Genomic DNA, 8640 nt, shown 5'->3' with positions numbered 1-8640 from the left:
ACGGCTGGAGGGGGAGCAAATTGATGACAGCGGTTATGATCAATAGTGTGGGAGTCAGTAATGTTACATAAATAATTTAGTTTTATGTTTCTTCCTTAGGAAAAACAATCCAGTGGTTGTGCAAACACATGTTCTCATTAAAGCCTGCCACTCATCTCTAGCCTCACAGTGCTGAGTAGTTATTTAGAGCAAGATTTTATCTGGAGGAACAGGTACTCTAGATACAAACTGGATTCTGTGACTCTCAAATATAAAACACTGCAAAACTTTGAAAGAGCAGATTTCAAGGGACAAATCGACCCCTTTGGCTCCCCAGTAAAGTTTACTGTAAGCCCCGCTGAGCAATATTTCTTAGATAAAATGATATCTCTGCACAGATCCTCTTGAAAGAGAAGGCAGAAAATCAGTGGAATGATATTAAGCCACGGTGTGCTGACCTATAGGTGGCAAGCTCTGTTTAACATTACGAATTCATTATGCATGAGCAAAGCCAAGGAAGTTCTTCCCCAGCTCTCGAACCAGCTCCAGCCATTCTACTGAGAGCCAAAAAAACCCCATAAAAAACAATTAAGAAAGACAAGTCCTGATATCATCTATATGTGGAATCTGAAAAAGCTGAACTGGTAAGCACAGAAAGTAGAATGGTGTTTACCAGGGGCTGGGGGACGGGAGAACTGGGGAGACGTTTAAGTGCACAAACTTAGAACTAATAGATAAATACGTCCTGAAGATCTAATGCACAGCAGAGTGATTATAGACAACAATTGTATTTGTAACTCCAAATAACTGTATTGTAAACTCCAAAGTTGCCAAGAGGTCAGATCTAAATTGTTCCTACTACAAAAAAAGAAATGATAATGATGTGACCCAGTAGAGGTGCTGGCTGATGCTACTGTGGGAAGCGTATTGCGATACATAAATGTATCAAAGCAATACAATGGGCTGTAAGACTTACACAATGTTATATGTCAGTTATATCTCAATTAAAAGACAAAAGGGTAACTTTTCTTTCTCCTTCCTGTTGACAACACTGCACCGTTACTTACCCTGTCCAGGGATTAAAAATCAAGCCGAGTAAACAAATGTGGAAGGATGACAGTATTTTCAGGGTTTGACAGATAAAACTTTTTGTATTTTTCTCTGCATCTTTATAAAAGAACCCAAAGAAAATACAACAGGAGAGGGTGTTGAGAACACAAGAAGCAGGGGATTCAGCTGTTTTCAGCCTCAACTTCGCCAGCAGAACTACACAATGACCACATTCCAAAACAGAATTATAGGTGCTTAACAACAACAAACTGAACTTCGAGTCATAAAAGCAAGCAGTGAAGGTCACTACTGCAGAAAAAATGCAGAAGAAAGGCAGTTTCCATTTGAATGCTAATTGGTGCCCCCAAAAGGCTGAAGATATCTTTATTCCCTTAGGATCTCCATTGCCATCCTCCAGTAAGTGTACTGTTCTGGGGGGAAAAGTCTAGATAAATTCCTTAGCTCTTCCGTCTTGCCTGACCCATCCCTCCCAACCACATTATGGCCCCTAGTTCCCTTCACAACAGAAACTCTGGAGCCACTGCTGCTCCAAATTGAATAGCACACTTAAAACAGAAAAGATTCTATGTTACGCTGGGAGTAGAGAATAGTGAGTTAAGCGCATCCTGTTTTAGAATCGTCAGATCAAGCAGTCACCCATCGATTCAAACTGAGCGGGCAGTGTAAACAGGCTGTCTCTACAGCTGCACATTCTGGCACAAACCCCACTCCGTGCCACCTTCTCCTTACCCCATGTGGTACTTAAGTGAAAACTGGTAAAATGACAGTCAAGGGGCTACCGGCAGGAAAAAGATCACCAGCAGCCACCTGGAGGATGTCCATGAAGGGGAGGACGGGCAGCCTCTCTATCTTGTGTGGGGCATCCTGGTGGAGCGGAGCTGTGTGCAACAAAATACCAGACGGGGTAGCTTAGAAACAACAGAAATTTATTTCCCACAGTTCTGGAGGCTGGATGTTGGAGACTGGGAGCCTGGTCAAGGGACCATGTTTCATAGCTCGCACCTTCCACATAGTGAAGGGGGCAAGGGAGCCCTCTGGAGCCTCTTTCATTAGGCACTAATCCCATTCATGAAGGCTCCGCCCTCCTGACCTCAGCTCCTCCCAAAGGGGCCTCCACCTAAAACCATCACATGAAGCATTAGGATTTTTTTTTCTTTCCTTTTCCTTTTCCTTTTCCTTTTCCTTTTCCTTTTCCTTCCTCCCTCCCCTCTCCTCCCCTCCTCTCCCCCCCCCCCCCCCCCACCCTTTCTTTCTGCATTAGTATTTCAACCTATGAATTTGGGAGAGGAGACATAAACATTCAGACCACAGACCAAGCATCCAAAGGAGAGGAAAAGTCCAACCCTGGGCTACTGAGTCCGGGTCAGCTCTGTCTGAGGAATGAAACACATCGATAAGGTTTCTGGAAATAGACTAGGTGTAGAAGGAGTGCTTTCTGTATTTAGATGAGATCAGCTCTCTGTAACAGTAAAATTTACACGTTATCTTGTTTGTGCAGATGAGACCAAAATGACATTGTTTTAGCAAGGAATGGCCTCTTCCAACTCACCTCCTATTGACAAAACTTATTAACGGCATATTTATTCTGTGATCAAACTAGTAAATAATTCTAAATTTGCTTCACCTAAAAATTAATCTTTCATATTATATACAAATTCTTATTAAAAGTCAGTATATTTTTAGAGTCTAACATAATATGGTTGATAGTACAAGGACAGAGGCTTTTTTTCATGACAATTGGCAGACAACCATGAGAAACTTAATAAAATATTAAGAAAAATTTCTATGAATTTCCTGTAAAATTAGCAAATATTAAGGCCTATCCTAAAATGTTACCAGGCAAATCATTTCCATATCTGGAAAATAAGCAACACTGGTTTTAAGAGAAGCTGAAGACTGAATATGAATTAATTCTGTTTACAGCACAGCGTTTCTTAATTTGTTAATTCTTGAAAGTCAATACTGAGTTTTGATTCGAGGGGGAATCGCTGAAACACACACACAGTCTGTATCAGGAGTCAGGAATCTTAATATAAAAATCTTTCACTCTCTTTCAAGTGACTTGTTTTTATTACTCCTTTTAAATGAACACTTGTTCTGGAGTCAGTAGACCTGTGGAACAACATTCCTTAACTAAGCCATTGACTAAGGCAGCATGTATTAATTGTTTTAGAGGACGTTAATATATCTTTTTAAAAACATTTCTTTCAAATTTTTTTAATATTTATTTTTGAGAAAGAGTGAGAGAGTGTGAGCTGGGGAGGGGGAGAGAGCAAGGGAGACACAGAATCTGAAGCAGGCTCCAGGCTCTGAGCTGTCAGCACAGACCCTGACGTGGGGCTCGAACCCACAAACCGTGAGATCATGACCTGAGCTGAAATCAGTGGCTTAACCTACTGAGCCACCCAGGCACCCCAGGATGTTAATATATCTTACTTAGCAAAAGGAACTGTGGTCAAACAAGTTTGGGAAAGAGGTTAAATATAACAAAAGGGTTTTTTAACTGCAAATTTTACAAAGACTTTTATATGTTACTGTGAAATCTAACTCCATAAGATAATGTATGCACACTCTTTAGATTTTATTTCATAGCGATTTATTAGAGAGCTAGTTTCCATACTTTCATCAATATTGGGTACTTTTTTTTTTAAGTTTTAACCTAATGTGAAAAAAAGTAAACCTGATTTAATTAAGTAGGTGAGGTTAAATATCACATATTATGCTTACCAGCCATTCTTAGTTCTTCTTTAGTAATTGTTTATTTTTCTATTTGCTTCTTTTAATTTTTCTGTTTCAGTACCATTATTCTCAACCTTCTGATTTGATGGATCGAATCCATGGATGCAACTGAATATTTTAACTCTGTTTAGTAATCTGTTACTTTGTATGATAATTTGATATTTTCACATTAGATTAGTGATAATCATTGGTCTTATTAATATTTACTTGACATTCTCTATTACACTTTAATATTTTTCATTTCAGATTTCTGCTCAATTGTTAGAATTTTCTGTTGTTTTTCAGTTTACTTATTTATTTTGAGAGAAGGAGAGAGCACAAGCAGGGGAGGGGCTGAGAGAGGGAGAGAGACAGAGAGAGAGAGAGAATCCTAAGCAGGCTCCATGCTGTCAGTGCAGAGCTCAATGTGGGGCTTGATATGGAATATTCTATGGTATGGATACAGCACAGTTTAACTACTCGCCAATTTGTTTGAAGGACATTGGGTTGTTTCCGGTTTTGGCCTATTACAAATAAAGTTGCTATGACATATGCCAGAGGGTGCAATTTGTGGCTCATACGGTAACTGTGTGTTTAGTGTTACAAGAAACAGCTACGCTATCGTCCGGAGTTGCTGTGCCATTGTACCCTCGTAGCTGTAATGTATGAGGGATCCTGCTTCTCTGCATCCTCATCAGCATTTGGTATTGTCACTAATTTAGAAGTTTTCTAGGCTGTCTCCTGATTTTAACTTGCATTTCTTGGATGGCTAATGTAATTGAGTACCTTCTCATTTGCTCATGTGCTTTCCATATACCCTGTTCGGTAAAATGCATGTTCATGTCTTCCGCCTATTTTCAAACCGTACGTTGTTATTTTTACATCACGTTTACAAAACGTCTGAGACGTTTTACATATTCTAGATACTAGCCTTTTGTCAGATACGTAGTTTGAAAATATTTTGTCCTGTCTATCACTTGTCATTTAAGACAGGGCCTTTCAGGAGACAGGAAGACGCTGGCAGAGTAGGACCCTAGGCTTGCCTTGTCCCGCAAACGCAACTAGATAACTATCCAATAATCCTAGACACCCCAGAAATTGAGCTGAAGACTTGCAGAACAAATTCCACAGCTAAAAGGAGAGAAGAGGCCACATCGAAGAAGATAGGAAGTGCAGAGACATGGCTTGGGGGAGCAAAGGATCCTGGCTGCTGTGAGTGGGAGGGAGCCATGGTCCCAGAGAACGGTGGGAGAGAGGAGCACAGAGGAGAATGTTTCTTCACAGCCGTTTGCCTCAAGAGGGGCTGTATTTTGTGAGTCCTTGCAACTAGCGTGGCTCAAAGCCTGAGTTTTAAAAGTCAGTGGGCTTGGCTAGGATAAAGACTACAGGGCACTGCACTGCTCTTGGGGAGAAGGCAGGCGAACAACCCAGGGGCATAGAGTGTGAAACAGCAATCTGAAGAACCCCTGCGGACACAGCAAGGAGATTATTTGCTCTTCTCAGAGTGTGTCCCTGAGAGGCAGCCTTCATAGAAATATCTCCCTGGGGACAAAGGAGCTGGCCAAAGCATTTCCCTCCCCGGCCCCTCAGCATCAACACAGAGCCACCTGCGGGAGGCAGCATAGCACTGACACTGGTGGCCTAACTTGCTTACACTGAGCCCCTAGATCTTGTGGAACTGCACTTCTCAGCCATGCTTCCCTCAGTACCAGTGCAGTGGGTCCCACCCCTAGAAGACCAGCACATACACCTGCCCGCTCCCTGGACTTGAGAAAAGAATGGAAGACATCAGAGAGACCCTTTCCAGAGAGAGAAAATAGTTAAAAAAGAATCAATCAAAGATGAAGAGCATAATAAATGCGATTAGAAACACTTTTGATGCAATGAACAGCAGGCTGGAAGAAGCAGAGGAACAAATTACTACCTAGAAGACAAAGTAATGGAAACTGATGAGGCTGAACAAAAGAGAAAGAAGAATTACGCAAAACAAGAAAAGACTTAGGGAACTCACTGACTCCATCAGACATAAGAACTTTCCTAGGATAGGAGTCCCAGAAGAAAAAGAGAGAGAAAATGGGGCAGAAAATTTATTTGAAGAAATAATAGCTGAAAACTCTCCAATCTGGGGAATGAAACAGAAAGAACATAGAAATCCCATCAAAATCAACAAAAGCAGACATACACCAAGACATATTGTAATTAAATTTGCAAAATATAGTGATAAAAAAAAATCTTAAAAGCAACAAGACAGAAGAAGTCAGTAACTTACAAGGCGAAACTCATAAGGCTAGCAGGAAATTTTTCAATAGAAATTCTGCAGACCAGAAGGCAGTGGCATGAGGTATTCGAAGCACTGAATGGGAAAAATCTGCAGTCAAGAATATTCCATCCAGCAAGGCTATCATTCAGGACATAGAAGGAGAAATACAGAGTTTCCCAAATAAACAAAAACTAAAGGAATCGTGACCACTAAACTAGCCCAGCAAGAAATATTAAAGGGGACTCTGAGAAGAAAGGAGAGAAAGGAGAGACAAAAAGTGATAGCATAAAGGTAGAAAACACAATAGAAGTAAAAATGAGTATTTCTATAAAAAATATCAGTCAAAGAACTCCAAAAAAAGATATAAAATATAATAACATATACCTAAGTATGGGGAGGAGAGAAGTAAAGAATGAGTTCAAACTTAAACAGCCATCAACTTAACATAGACTGCTCTATGCAGAAAAGGTTATCTACAAACCTAATGGTAACCATATATCAAAACCACCAGAGAATGAAGTCCAAATATATCACTAAAGAAAATCAGCAAAATATGAAACACAGAAAAACAAGAAAGGATTAGAGAAAATCTCTGGAAACAACCACAAAACAAGTGAGAAAATGGAAATATATACATATTTGTCAATAATTACTTGAATGTAAATGGACTAAATATCCCAATCAAAAGATATAGGGTGTCTGAATGGATTAAAAAAAAAGACCCATTATATGCTGCTTATAAGAGACTTCTTTTTTTAATGTTTATTTATTTTTGAGAGAGACAGAGCATGACGGGGAGGGGCAGAGAGAGAGAGGGAGATAAAGAATCTGAAGCAGGCTCCAGGCTCCAAGCTGTCAGCACAGAGCCTGATGTGGGGCTCAGACTCGCTAACCACGAGATCATGACCTGAGCTGAAGTCAGACGCTTAACCGACTGAGCCACTCAGGTGCCCCAAGACACTTATTTTACAGCTAAAGACACCTGCAGATTGAAAGTGAGGGGATGGAGAAATATGCAAGTGGATATTAAATGAAAGCTGGAGTACCAATACTTATATTGGACAAACCAGACTTTAAAACTGACTGTAATAAGATACAAAGAAGGGCACTATATAATAATAAAGGGGATAATCCAACAAAAAGATGCAATTGTAAATATTTATGCATCTAACATGGAAGTCCCAAATACATAAAACAAACATAAAGGAACTACCTTCTAATAACACAGTAATAGTAAGGGACTTAACACCCACTTACATCAATGGAAAGATCATCTAAACAGAAAAACAAGAAAACAAATGGCTTTGAATGACACACTGGTCCAAATGAACTTCACAGAACGTTCTATCCTAAAACAGCAAATACACATTCGTTTCAAGTGCACATGGGACATTTTCCAGAATAGGTCACATATTAGGCCACAGAACAGGCTTCGACAAAATTAAGAAGATCAAAATCATACCATGCAAGTTTTCTGACCACAAAGCTATGAAACTAGAAGTCAACCACAAGAAAAAATCTGGAAAGCCCATAAATACATGGAGGTTAAACAGCTACTAAACAATGAATGGGTCAACCTGAAAATCAAAGAAGAAATTTTCAAAAAGCATGGAAACAAATGAAAATAAAAACACAATGGTCCAAAATCTTTGGGATGCAGCAAAAGCAGTTAAAAAAAGGGAAAAAAGAGGGAATTATATAGCAATACAGGCTTATCTGAAGAAGCAAGAAAAATCTCAAATAAACAACCTAACCTTATATGTAAAGGAGCTAGAAAAGAATGACAGAAGAAGCCTAAAGCCAGCAGAAGGCAGGATATTTTAAATATTAGAGCAGAAATAAATGATATTTAATAAACAAACAAACAATAGAACAGATCAATGAAACCAGGAACTGGTTCTTTGAAAAAGTGAATAAAATTGATGAACCTCTAGCCAGACTTATCAAAAAGAAAAGAGAAAGGACCCAAATAAATAAAATCACAAATAAGAGAGGAGAGATAACAACCTACACCACAGAAATATAAACAATTATAAGGTAACATTATGAAAAGTTATACACCAACAAATTGGATAACCTAGAAGAAATGGATAGATTCTTAGAAATTATCTACCCAAATGGAAACAGGAATAGAAAATTTGAACAGAACAACCAGCAAAGAAATTTAATCAGTAATCAAAAATCTCCCAAAAAAAACAAGTCCAGGACTAGATGGTTTCACAGCAAATTCTACCAAACATTTAAAGAAGAATTAATATCTATCCTTCTCTAATGGTTCCAAAAAATAAAAAAAAGAAAGAAAATTCCAACTTTATTCTATGAGGCCAGCATTACCCTGATACCAAAGTCAGATAAACATCACAAAAGAGACGGAGAGAGAGAACTGCAGGCCAACATCCCTGATGAATAATAGATGTAAAAATCAACAAAATAGTAGCAAACTGAATCCAACAATACATTAAGACAATCATTTACCAAGAAAAAGTGGGATTTATTCCTGGGTTTCAAGGGTGGTTCAATATGGACAAATCAATCAACATGTTACACCACATTAATAAAAGAAAGGATAAGAATTATATGATTATTTCAATAGATACAGAGAAAGCATTTGA

The 8640-nt window shown here is 38.9% G+C and overlaps 1 long non-coding RNA gene across 1 annotated transcript in view; it reads left to right on the top strand.

Annotated features, from left to right (window-relative positions):
- Positions 1-1230: 1230 nt before the first annotated feature.
- The window catches only part of LOC123381103, a 12231-nt gene continuing 4821 nt past the window's right edge, over positions 1231-8640 (top strand). The window contains exon 1 of the long non-coding RNA XR_006587623.1: positions 1231-1446. This is a non-coding gene — a long non-coding RNA (uncharacterized LOC123381103). The remainder of the gene's footprint in view (positions 1447-8640) is intronic.

The sequence above is a fragment of the Felis catus genome, chromosome D3, assembly GCF_018350175.1.
Source record: "Felis catus isolate Fca126 chromosome D3, F.catus_Fca126_mat1.0, whole genome shotgun sequence".
NCBI classification, from domain to species: Eukaryota; Metazoa; Chordata; class Mammalia; order Carnivora; family Felidae; genus Felis; species Felis catus.
The sequence above is the reverse complement of the archived record's forward strand: the minus strand, read 5'-3'. Positions and strand labels throughout refer to the sequence as shown.